This window comes from Triticum urartu, unplaced genomic scaffold (genome assembly GCF_056163025.1).
Source record: "Triticum urartu cultivar PI428250 unplaced genomic scaffold, HENAU_Tu73 scaffold2, whole genome shotgun sequence".
Taxonomy (NCBI): domain Eukaryota; kingdom Viridiplantae; phylum Streptophyta; class Magnoliopsida; order Poales; family Poaceae; genus Triticum; species Triticum urartu.
Genome location: NW_028260368.1, coordinates 5,667,818 through 5,680,317, shown reverse-complemented (window position 1 = coordinate 5,680,317; position 12,500 = coordinate 5,667,818). Strand labels below are relative to the sequence as shown.

The 12,500-nt window shown below is 32.0% G+C and overlaps 1 non-coding gene across 1 annotated transcript; it reads right to left on the bottom strand.

The window, feature by feature from the left end:
- Positions 1-10,576: 10,576 nt before the first annotated feature.
- On the bottom strand, positions 10,577-10,656 carry TRNAL-UAG (transfer RNA leucine (anticodon UAG)). The gene has a single exon. It is a non-coding gene; the product is annotated as a tRNA-Leu (tRNA).
- Between the last annotated feature and the right edge of the window lie 1,844 nt (positions 10,657-12,500).

Genomic DNA, 12,500 nt, shown 5'->3' with positions numbered 1-12,500 from the left:
TGACATAAGAGATGTCATTTATAGTCTATCTCTTTCTATATATGGAAAGTCAAGAAATTCTCATCGAAACATCGAGAAATTGTGCATATAGAAAACTCTAAAGAAAGAAAAAAAGGAGACCCATGCCATGATTTTCAAATCTTTTCTATTTAGTAGTCTAAGTTTCTCGATGAGGATAATTAATTCGGTCGTTGTGGTCGGACTCTATTATGGATTTCTGACTACATTCTCCATAGGTCCCTCTTAGATCTTCTTTCTCCAATCTTGGATTAGGGAAGAAGGAGATATTCGCGACTACTGGCGATTTCATTATGGGGCAGCTCATGATCTTCATATCGATCTATTATCCACCTCTGTATCTATTCTTTCTTAGCTAAACAGGTGGAAGATCTATCCAATTTGGTTATATTATATCATGGACTCGAAAAACGGATCTGAATTTGACTGAAATGCACGATCTTCACAGGTATCACTTTTCACGATACCTAAAAGGTGGAATAGCGATTTTCGAACCATTTCCTATAAGAGAATGGTTTCCATTACTTTGAGAAATGGATTCTTATATCAAACTATAGCTATTGCATTAAAGAAGAAAAGAAACTAATAGAAGTCGAAGACGCGGAATGATAGTGAATAGAGAGAAAGATTCTTCTGATTTTCTTGTTTCTATCTACTAGACGCCGTAGAGAATTGAGAATTTTCATGTCTTTCAATTCTCGTACTCGTAATTGGAAAGTTATGGAAGGAGACCCATCATTTTGCAATGAAAACAACATATAAAACTCTGGACAATTTCGAAATCAGGCCAAGCGTCTTAATACATATGCAAAAAAATTCATTATTGGCCCACCATTGATTAGAAGATTTAGCTTGTATGAATCGCTATTGGTTTGATACGAATAATGACAATCGTTTCAGTATGTTAAGGATACAGATGTATCCACAATTCATTTAGAGTTACTTAATAGTCTATTTCTTATACCATATCTCTATCCCGTGAAATTCTCGAGCCAAAAGATGGATGCATATGCTGTGTTTCATTTTGCTAAATGATATCAATTAAATGGTGTATCAATTCCATAAATTGCATATAGCAATAAATAAATCAGCAAAATTCTTTCTAATATTTTAGATAGAAGAAACATTTCTTCTATCTAAAATATTAGAAAGAATGTACCCTTCTATCCAAATCCAATTTGCATCGATAAAATAAATCCAAATTCCAGTAGTAGATGAATAATTGCAAATTTGTGTGTGTACGAGATTAGAATAACTTCAAAATAACTGACATAATTTTGTATTTTTCCTGATCAGAAAAATACATGAAAAAGAAAGGAGGTAGAAAAATTTTTGGATTTATGGTTAAAGAAGAAAAAGAAGAAAACAGGGGTTCTGTTGAATTTCAAGTATTCAGTTTCACCAATAAGATACGGAGACTTGCTTCACATTTGGAATTACACAAAAAAGATTTTTCATCGGAAAGAGGTCTACGAAGACTTTTGGGAAAACGTCGACGTTTGCTGGCTTATTTGGCAAAGAAAAATAGAGTACGTTATAAGAAATTAATCGGTCAGTTGAATATTCGGGAGCAGTAATTTAATCGTTCAAATTTTTTTCTTGTTTTATTATTTTTTTAGTAGTCTTATAGTAGTCTTAGATTTTTCATTTTGATGAGCCTCGCTTTGAGGAATTCATGGAATAATCCATTTTCATGGAATAATGAATTAAGGAAGAAAGGATATGAGTCTACCGCTTACAAGAAAAGATCTCATGATAGTCAATATGGGCCCTCAACACCCATCAATGCATGGTGTTCTTCGACTGATCGTTACTCTCGATGGTGAGGATGTTATTGATTGTGAACCCATATTAGGGTATTTACACAGAGGAATGGAAAAAATCGCGGAAAACCGAACTATTATACAATACTTACCTTATGTAACAAGGTGGGATTATTTAGCTACTATGTTTACAGAAGCAATAACAGTAAATGCACCAGAATTCTTGGAGAATATTCAAATACCACAAAGAGCCAGCTATATTAGGGTAATTATGTTAGAATTAAGCCGGATAGCTTCTCACTTGCTATGGCTTGGACCTTTTATGGCGGATCTCGGCGCACAGACTCCTTTTTTCTATATTTTTAGAGAGAGAGAATTAATATATGATCTATTTGAAGCTGCTACAGGTATGCGAATGATGCACAATTACTTTCGCATCGGAGGAGTAGCCGCCGATCTACCTTATGGATGGATCGATAAATGTTTAGATTTCTGTGATTATTTTTTACGCGGAGTTGTTGAATATCAACAACTTATTACACAGAATCCAATTTTTTTAGAGCGAGTTGAAGGAGTAGGTTTTATTAGCGGAGAAGAAGCAGTAAATTGGGGCTTATCGGGACCGATGTTACGAGCTTCTGGAATACAATGGGATCTTCGTAAAGTAGATCCTTATGAGTCTTACAACCAATTTGATTGGAAAGTCCAATGGCAAAAAGAAGGGGATTCGTTAGCTCGCTATTTAGTACGAATTGGTGAAATGAGGGAATCCATCAAAATAATTCAACAAGCTGTAGAAAAAATTCCTGGAGGACCTTATGAAAATTTAGAAGTCCGACGCTTTAAGAAAGAAAATAATTCTGAATGGAATGATTTTGAGTATAAATTTCTTGGTAAAAAACCTTCGCCCAATTTTGAATTGTCAAGACAAGAGCTTTATGTAAGAGTAGAAGCCCCAAAAGGTGAATTAGGGATTTATCTAGTAGGAGATGATAGCCTTTTCCCCTGGAGATGGAAAATCCGTCCACCCGGGTTTATTAATTTGCAAATTCTTCCTCAGCTAGTTAAAAAAATGAAATTGGCTGATATCATGACGATATTAGGTAGTATAGATATCATTATGGGGGAAGTTGATCGTTGAAATGATAATAGATAGGGTAGAGGTAGAAACTATCAATTCTTTTTCGAAATTGGAATTATTAAAAGAAGTCTATGGACTGATATCGATTCTACCCATTTTGACCCTCCTTTTGGGAATAACAATAGAGGTACTCGTAATTGTGTGGTTAGAAAGAGAAATATCTGCGTCGATACAACAACGTATTGGTCCTGAATATGCTGGCCCCCTGGGCCTGCTTCAAGCTATAGCAGATGGGACTAAGCTACTTTTTAAAGAAGATATTCTGCCATCCCGAGGAGATATTTCTTTATTTAGCATTGGACCCTCTATAGCAGTCATATCAGTTTTATTAAGTTTTTTAGTTATCCCTTTGGGATATCATTTTGTTTTAGCCGATCTTAGTATTGGTGTTTTTTTATGGATTGCCATTTCAAGTATAGCTCCTATTGGTCTTCTTATGGCAGGATATAGCTCAAATAATAAATATTCTTTTTCAGGCGGTCTACGAGCTGCTGCTCAATCCATTAGTTATGAAATACCATTAACTTTTTGTGTGCTAGCAATATCTCTACGTGTGATTCGTTAAAATAGATCTTTTTCCTATAAAATCCATTAACTATTTATATTCCTTTTCTTATTTAGTATTTGGGTTGGTAAGTTAAACTAGATAGCTATATGAGTGAAACAAAACAGCTTATAAATTTGTAGTAAAAAGAAAAAATCTCATTTCCTACGTACAAGAAAAAAGTGGAAGTAAACATAAGCAGTGTAAACTCTTTATCCCAAGGTTGATATTTTTTAATTAGTCATCATATCTTGAAGCGGCCAAGAATAAAGGATTCACGATATGGAATTCCATTACTAGAATACTCCTAGTTATTACTATAACTTAATAATCCATAAGAAGAATCCACCAAAAGTTAGTGAAGGGTTAGGAACACTAAAGTACATAAAGGATTAGTAATGGAAAATCTAAAACATTAGAGATTTTTGCCCATAAAAGGAATCATAATAAGGACTTGCAATTTGTAGAAATTATCAAGTAGTACTTTCTTCGGATTCCGATCCAGAGTATGTTCCCATTCACTTGTTAAGGAAATGGCTATCAAGAACGAATTAACCCTTTATCCATTTTTTCTTTTTAAATACCCCCTCCCTGGGGAAAGAAGAATAGTAAAAAAGATATGGAGTGCACTAGAAAAAATTTTCATTATTTCCTTCCTCTATCCATATTCATGCAGAATTGCTCATGAACTAATACCCAACTCTTTCCATTTATTAATTGAATTCCTATAACAAGTAACAAGTGTTTTATTCCAAGATTAAGTTATTACTGAACAAAGAAAAATTTTCATTATATTATAAAGGATGAGATCAATTCGGAAGCGCTTTTTCTTATTCTAGCAGACGGAATTCCTTTGGTCTAATTTAGGACTTTCAAATCTATTTTATTTTATCTAATTCTATCTACGCCCCCGGGGCTAGGAACAAAACAGTCCTTTCCTTTTTCTGATCATAGAGAAGCCGTATGAAGCTAAGGTTTCATGTACGGTTTTGAAATAGCGGTGGGAACTGTGATGTTATCACCGACTATGATTATCTAACAGTTCAAGTACAGTTGATATAGTTGAAGCACAGTCAAAATACGGTTTTTTTGGATGGAATATTTGGCGTCAGCCTATAGGTTTTCTGGTTTTTTTAATTTCTTCTTTGGCAGAATGTGAAAGATTACCCTTTGATTTACCAGAAGCGGAGGAAGAATTAGTAGCAGGTTACCAAACTGAATATTCCGGTATCAAATATGGTTTATTTTATCTTGTTTCTTACCTAAATTTATTAGTTTCTTCTTTATTTGTAACAGTTCTCTACTTGGGCGGGTGGAATTTATCTATTCCCTATATATCCTTTTTTGATTTTTTCCAAATGAATAAAGCAGTTGGAATTTTGGAAATGACAATGGGTATATTTATTACATTAACTAAAGCTTATTTATTTCTCTTCATTTCTATCACAATAAGATGGACTTTACCGAGGATGAGAATGGATCAGTTATTAAATCTTGGATGGAAATTTCTTTTACCTATTTCCCTGGGCAATCTCTTATTAACAACCTCTTCTCAACTTGTTTCACTATAAATAAGATAATACAATAATAGTAAGAATATTTTCAACACAAAAGCTCTCTCAAACAAGAGAAAGAAACATATCTTTTTCATAGATATTTAGAATGAATATGTTCCCTATGGTAACTGGGTTCATGAGTTATGGTCAACAAACAATACGTGCTACAAGGTACATAGGTCAAAGTTTCATAACTACCTTATCCCACACAAATCGTTTACCTATAACGATTCACTACCCTTATGAAAAATCAATTACACCAGAGCGTTTCCGAGGGCGAATCCACTTTGAATTTGATAAATGTATTGCTTGTGAAGTATGTGTTCGCGTATGTCCGATAGATTTACCCGTTGTGGATTGGAGATTTGAAAAGGATATTAAAAGAAAACAATTGCTTAATTATAGTATTGATTTCGGAGTTTGTATATTTTGTGGCAATTGTGTTGAGTACTGTCCAACAAGCTGTTTATCAATGACTGAAGAATATGAACTTTCTACCTATGATCGTCATGAATTGAATTACAATCAAATTGCTTTAAGTCGGTTACCAATCTCCATAATGGGAGATTACACAATTCAAACAATTAGGAATTCGTCTGAAAGTAAAATAAACAAAGAAAAATCTTCGAATTCAAGAACGATTACTGATTACTAAACTTTGATTTTGTCTTTCTGTTATAAAAATCTAATAATTCTTTATTAAACTTTAAAATTAAACTATAAAGAAAAACGAAAAACTACTGCTTATTGGAAATTATTTCTTATTTTAAATCAGACTAGATTTTCGTGATATAATATAATTTATAACTATAAGTTTATACACAAAAAAATACCCTAATCCTTTTTTCCTTCCTTGAATCCTTTAGTTTTAGTCAGTTCATGAAAAATTTTATACTATTAATTTCTTTTTATCCATAATGGATTTACCTGGACCAATACATGAGATTCTTATGCTATTTGGGGGATTTGTTCTTCTACTAGGGGGTCTAGGAGTAGTATTACTTACCAACCCCATTTATTCTGCCTTTTCGCTGGGATTAGTTCTTGTTTGTATATCCTTATTCTATTTTTTATTAAATTCCTACTTTGTAGCTGTCGCACAACTTCTTATTTATGTGGGAGCCATAAATGTCTTGATCATATTCGCTGTAATGTTCGTAAATGGCTCAGAATGGTCTAAAGATAAGAATTATTGGACTATTGGAGATGGGTTCACTTCACTCGTTTGTATAACTATTGTTTTTTCACTAATGACTACTATCCCAGATACGTCGTGGTATGGAATTCTTTGGACTACAAGATCAACCAAATAGTAGAACAGGGTCTCATAAATAATGTTCAACAAATTGGAATTCATTTAGCAACCGATTTTTATCTTCCGTTTGAACTCATTTCCATAATTCTTCTAGTTTCTTTAATAGGTGCAATTACTATGGCTCGGCAATAAGAAAACTTAGAAAAAGTACAAATTATAAGAATTGCAAATCTAAAATAAATAACTAAAGAATCACAATTTTGATTTAGTAAAATCCATCTACTGCCAACAAATACCTCCTTTTTTTTTTTTTTTTTTTTCTTTTGTTGTGTAATTGTTCTATTGTAATTAATTGAATCGGTTCAATTCTTGCCCTCATATTGAAATGAATCGAGATTGATAAGGAGTTAGTTAATGATGTTTGAGCATGTACTTTTTTTGAGTGTCTATTTATTTTCGATTGGTATCTATGGATTGATCACAAGCCGAAACATGGTTAGAGCTCTAATATGTCTTGAACTTATACTGAATTCAATTAATCTAAATCTCGTAACATTTTCTGATCTATTTGATAGTCGCCAATTAAAAGGAGATATTTTCGCAATTTTTGTTATAGCCCTTGCAGCTGCTGAAGCCGCTATTGGACTATCCATTCTTTCTTCCATCCATCGTAATAGGAAATCCACTCGTATCAATCAATCTAATTTATTGAATAATTAGACTTTTGAATAATTAGACATAGAATCCTCTAAACAAAGGCGCACATATTAAAATAAATAGAAATCAATACTATTTTCTTAGTATTATTTGAGAATATCCATTTTTTTTAGTAGATTATTGCATAGTATTCTTTTTCACTTAAATGAATTTTTGTATTTGTAATTCATTGATATTGCAATTTGAATATTGCAATAATTTATATTGAAAAGACGATAGCCAATTTATTGGCTAATTCGAATTCGTCTGTACAATTCGTAAAATTCTTTCTTATTTCTTATTTATTGTTGAAATCCAAAATTAAAGTCTCTTGGCTCTCTTCACGCTTTCTCACAAACAGATTAAAAAATAGATTTTTTTTTTTGAAGTTTGGATAAACCATTGCTTCGTCTGGTGTCTACAATACATATGACTCATTATAGTACTAATTTCATTTTTACCAGATCGAAAAATTTTATGTTGAAAAGAAAAATTTATAGATCCAATGTCACATTCCGTAAAAATTTACGATACATGTATAGGATGCACTCAATGTGTACGAGCTTGTCCAACAGATGTATTAGAAATGATACCCTGGGATGGATGTAAAGCCAAGCAAATTGCTTCCGCGCCGAGAACCGAAGATTGTGTGGGTTGTAAGAGATGTGAATCTGCCTGCCCGACAGATTTTTTAAGTGTCCGCGTTTATTTAGGGCCTGAAACAACACGTAGCATGGCTCTATCTTATTGATACGTTACAAAAAACTTCACTCGAATCGTCTGATTCCTCTTTACCGAAGAAGCCTGTGCTCGAAATAATCGAGCACGGGCTTTTCTGGTCAAAACGTATCTTGTCTTTATCACTTTATCATGAGTTATTTTCCTTGGTTAACAATACTTGTTGTTTTGCCGATATTTGCAGGTTCATTAATTTTCTTTTTACCTCATAAGGGAAACAAAGTCGTTAGGTGGTATACTATATCTATTTGTTTATTAGAATTCCTTCTAATGACTTATGCGTTCTGTTATCATTTCCAACTGGAGGATCCCTTAATCCAATTAAAGGAGGATTATAAATGGATAGATGTCTTCGATTTCCACTGGAGATTGGGAATCGATGGACTTTCATTAGGATCTATTTTATTGACAGGATTTATCACTACTTTAGCTACTTTAGCAGCTTGGCCAATTACACGGAATTCGCGATTATTCTATTTCCTGATGCTCGCAATGTATAGTGGTCAAATAGGATTATTTTCTTCGCGAGACCTTTTACTTTTTTTTATCATGTGGGAGTTAGAATTAATTCCTGTTTACTTACTTTTATCCATGTGGGGGGGGAAGAGGCGTCTATATTCAGCTACAAAGTTTATTTTGTATACTGCAGGCGGTTCCATTTTTTTCTTAATCGGAGTTCTGGGTATGGGCTTATATGGTTCCAACGAACCAGGATTAGATTTGGAAAGATTAATTAATCAATCATACCCTGCAACCTTGGAAATACTTTTATATTTTGGCTTCCTTATTGCTTATGCTGTCAAATTGCCGATTATACCCCTACATACGTGGTTACCAGATACCCATGGGGAAGCACATTATAGTACATGTATGCTTTTAGCGGGAATATTATTAAAGATGGGAGCATATGGATTGATTCGGATCAACATGGAATTGTTACCTCATGCTCATTATCTATTTTCGCCCTGGTTAGTAATAATAGGAGCGATCCAAATAATCTATGCAGCTTCAACTTCTCTTGGTCAACGAAATTTCAAAAAAGAATAGCTTATTCCTCTGTATCTCACATGGGTTTCATAATTATAGGAATTGGTTCCATAACCAACATTGGACTCAATGGAGCTATTTTACAAATATTATCCCATGGATTTATTGGTGCTACACTTTTTTTCTTGGCAGGAACCGCTTCTGATAGAATGCGTCTTGTTTATCTCGAAGAACTGGGGGGAATATCTATCCCAATGCCTAAAATTTTTACCATGTTTAGTAGCTTTTCAATGGCTTCTCTTGCCTTACCAGGAATGAGTGGTTTTGTCGCAGAATTAGTAGTATTTTTTGGACTAATTACTAGTCCAAAATTTCTGTTAATGCCAAAAACACTAATTACTTTTGTAATGGCAATTGGAATGATATTAACTCCTATTTATTTATTATCTATGTTACGCCAGATGTTCTATGGATACAAGCTATTTAATGTTCCAAACGCAAATTTTGTGGATTCTGGACCACGAGAACTCTTTATTTTAATCTGTATCTTTTTACCAGTAATAGGAATTGGTATTTATCCAGATTTTGTTCTCTCCCTATCCGTTGACAGGGTAGAGGCTCTCTTATCCAATTATTATCCTAAATAGGTTTGCTTTTTTTTACTCGTCTGCTCTATTAATGCAGAAATAAGTAAAAAAGTATATAATGCAGAAATAAGTAAAAAAGTATAATTAGATCTATCTCGAATTTTTGAGAACCCTTTGATAAGGCGTTCAAGGGGTTCTCAAATAAAACATAAAAGTAAAAACCTTCATTTCATGAAGGTTTTATTTTATGTAATCATTTAGGTGTTAATGTAAACGAACCATAACTATGTAAGCCTATTCCTAATAGATTTATACCAAAATAACAAATCCAAATTATAAGAAATCCTATCAAAGCTATAAGTGCAGAATTCGTACCCTTCCAATTTGGATTTGTTCTACTATGTAAATAAATTGCGAATATGGTCCAAGTAATAAATGCCCAAGTTTCCTTAGGATCCCAATTCCAATAGGATCCCCAGGCCTCATTAGCCCATACTGCTCCACAAAGAATACCTACGGTTAAAAGGGTAAATCCTAGGCTAATGACACGATAACTCCAAGAATCCAAACGCTCCGTTAATTGATATTTGTAATAATTTGGAAATGAAGGGACAGAGGTTCTTTTTAAAGCACTTCTTTTTGCATAAAAATATTTAATATCACTAAAGAAAAATGTTTTATTTAAAACATTTTTTTTCTTTTTAGAAAAGAAATGGAAATTATTTCGAAATCTAATGATTAGAATAGCGGCAGATAATAAGGATCCGCACAAAAGAGTTGCATAGCTTAATAACATCATACTGACATGCATCATTAACCACTGAGATTGTAGAGCAGGTACTAGTATCGTGGATTGATGCATTTCAGTTAAAAGACCCGATGTGGCAAAGCCTTGCGTTAAAATAGTACTTGGCGTAGTTATTGTGCTTAAATCATTTTTAGAGTTCTGTATTTAGGAATGGTATGAAGAATATACAGGGCCCATGAAAGGAAGATCAATGACTCATATAAATTACTTAATGGAAAATGTCCCGAGGAAGCCCAACGAGAAACTAAGAATCCTGTTATAGAGAAAAAAGTAACTATCATTCCTTTTTCTGACGAATCGCGTAATCCTCCAAGTTCACGAACTAATAAGGTTATAAAATGAATCGTAATCACAATTGAAATCGTTGAGAAGAGATATGAGTTAGTATATGTTCTAAAGTTGCAAATAGCATAAGGGGAAGGTCCCATTACAAAATTGTAAATTTCGAATTGATTTCTAATCTATTGTATTCTTTTTCAAGAATGCCGCCACTCGGATTCGAACCGAGATGCTTGAGCACTGCTTCCTAAGAGCAGCGTGTCTACCAATTTCACCATGGCGGCTAACTTCAAATAATAGGTAACTTAAAAGAATAATAGCTATTATCTTGGGAATCGTCGATATTGGGAAAGTCCATAAAATTTAGGAACATTAGAGTTTTCATTAAAATAGACTTCGTTTGGTAGTATCGTTTCCATTTTTTTTTTTTACAATAAACTCTTGCTTTGCCCAATAGAAACACAAACACTGCTTGAAAGAGTTGGAACTTCTTTTTTCTAACTTGCAATTATAGAACTAATTTTTTCTAATTAATTTCCCCTTTACATTTTGAAAATTCTTTCAATACAATGAAAAAAATCCAAAGGGTTTCTATTTAATGATGAAATTAAAATAAAATGGATAAATAGAAAAGGCTTTTTGGATTTTTTAAAAATTTCTAGAATGAAAGTCTTTATGCTCTTATTAATAAGATTTACTAACCTTATGATTTTGGAGAAGATAGGTGGAAGTTGTAAGTCCTATTGTAAGAATACTCCACTTTTCATAATTTTCCTAATAGAATATGAGGATTCTATTAGGAAAATTATGAAAAGTTCATTGATAGGAAAAGAATACTTAGCACACAGTATACCAAACAAAACTTTTTTTTTCTTGTATATATAAGATAAGAGGGGTTTTTTGTTCTAAGAATATTGTACCGAGTAATTCGACACATAAAAGTACATTCAAAGAAGAATCCAAATTATTAAATAATTGGAATTCTTTTTTGATAAGTCAATTCATATTATTCCAAAATCTTATTATTTGTTTGTTGCCCAGAAAAACCCTTTGGTTTTGGATGCTCATTACCGCTCGAAAATGATCTTGATTTTACTAAAGAATAAGATTGTACTATGGAAAAATAAGTCTTTTTCTTCCAAATATTTTTACGAATACGCTTTTTTGACATTGAAGTACGTTTTTTTGGAACTGCCATTCAAAAAGGAAATTACTTTTTTCTAGTTGTATGTGAAAGACATCTATTGCTGCAAATCAATCCTTCTTTCTTCTTTTTATTAGTATTTATACTTAGATACTGAAAGATACTTAAATTTTGAATTATTTTTTACTTCATTTTGTCTAATGCGGATAAGACAACAAGAATTTTTTAACATTTTTTCTTTATATATTTTATACTTTTTTTTTAATAATATAGAATATATAGAAGGGTTTCTCATTTAAATCTATTTATATCTATTTATATATCAAGTATACTCCATATATAGATATATGGTATGGAAGCCTATCCCCCATATAAGATAAGACGGGGGGATAAAAAGAAGGGAAAATGAAAATAGTTAATTAAGTTCAGAATGGTATTCCATAAAGGAAAGGAATTCCAATCAAAACAAAAAATACTGAGTCTCTTAAACAAGACATTCTAAAACTTAGGTAATTTATAGTCATTAGAATTTTAGTTCTATATGAAGTAAGGACTATTCGATAATTTCTTATAAACATAGGTTTTCATTGGAATTCACTCAATCAGTTAATTATGGAACAAGAGAGCTGTTTCATCTTTGTTTTAAAGAAATATAAAAATGAATTATGAATAGAAAGTAAAATGATTCCACTTTTTTTTTTTTATTTTTATAAATATCTTTATTTAGTTAATAAAATAACTTCGTTACCTAGTTATTTTATTAACTTTTTTAATTTAACCAACTAAACCCATTCTTAATTTTTAATTATTTCAATGAGATAAATTTTGGAAAAATTAAGAATTTCAGTATTTTTTCTTATTCTTTTTATTTATTCTTTCAGAAAGAGATAAGAATTGGTTTGGTGAATCGGAAACAATTTTATAGAAAAATTGAAGTAAAAATTGAAGTAAAAATTGCAATTTCTTTTCTTATGGAACATACAT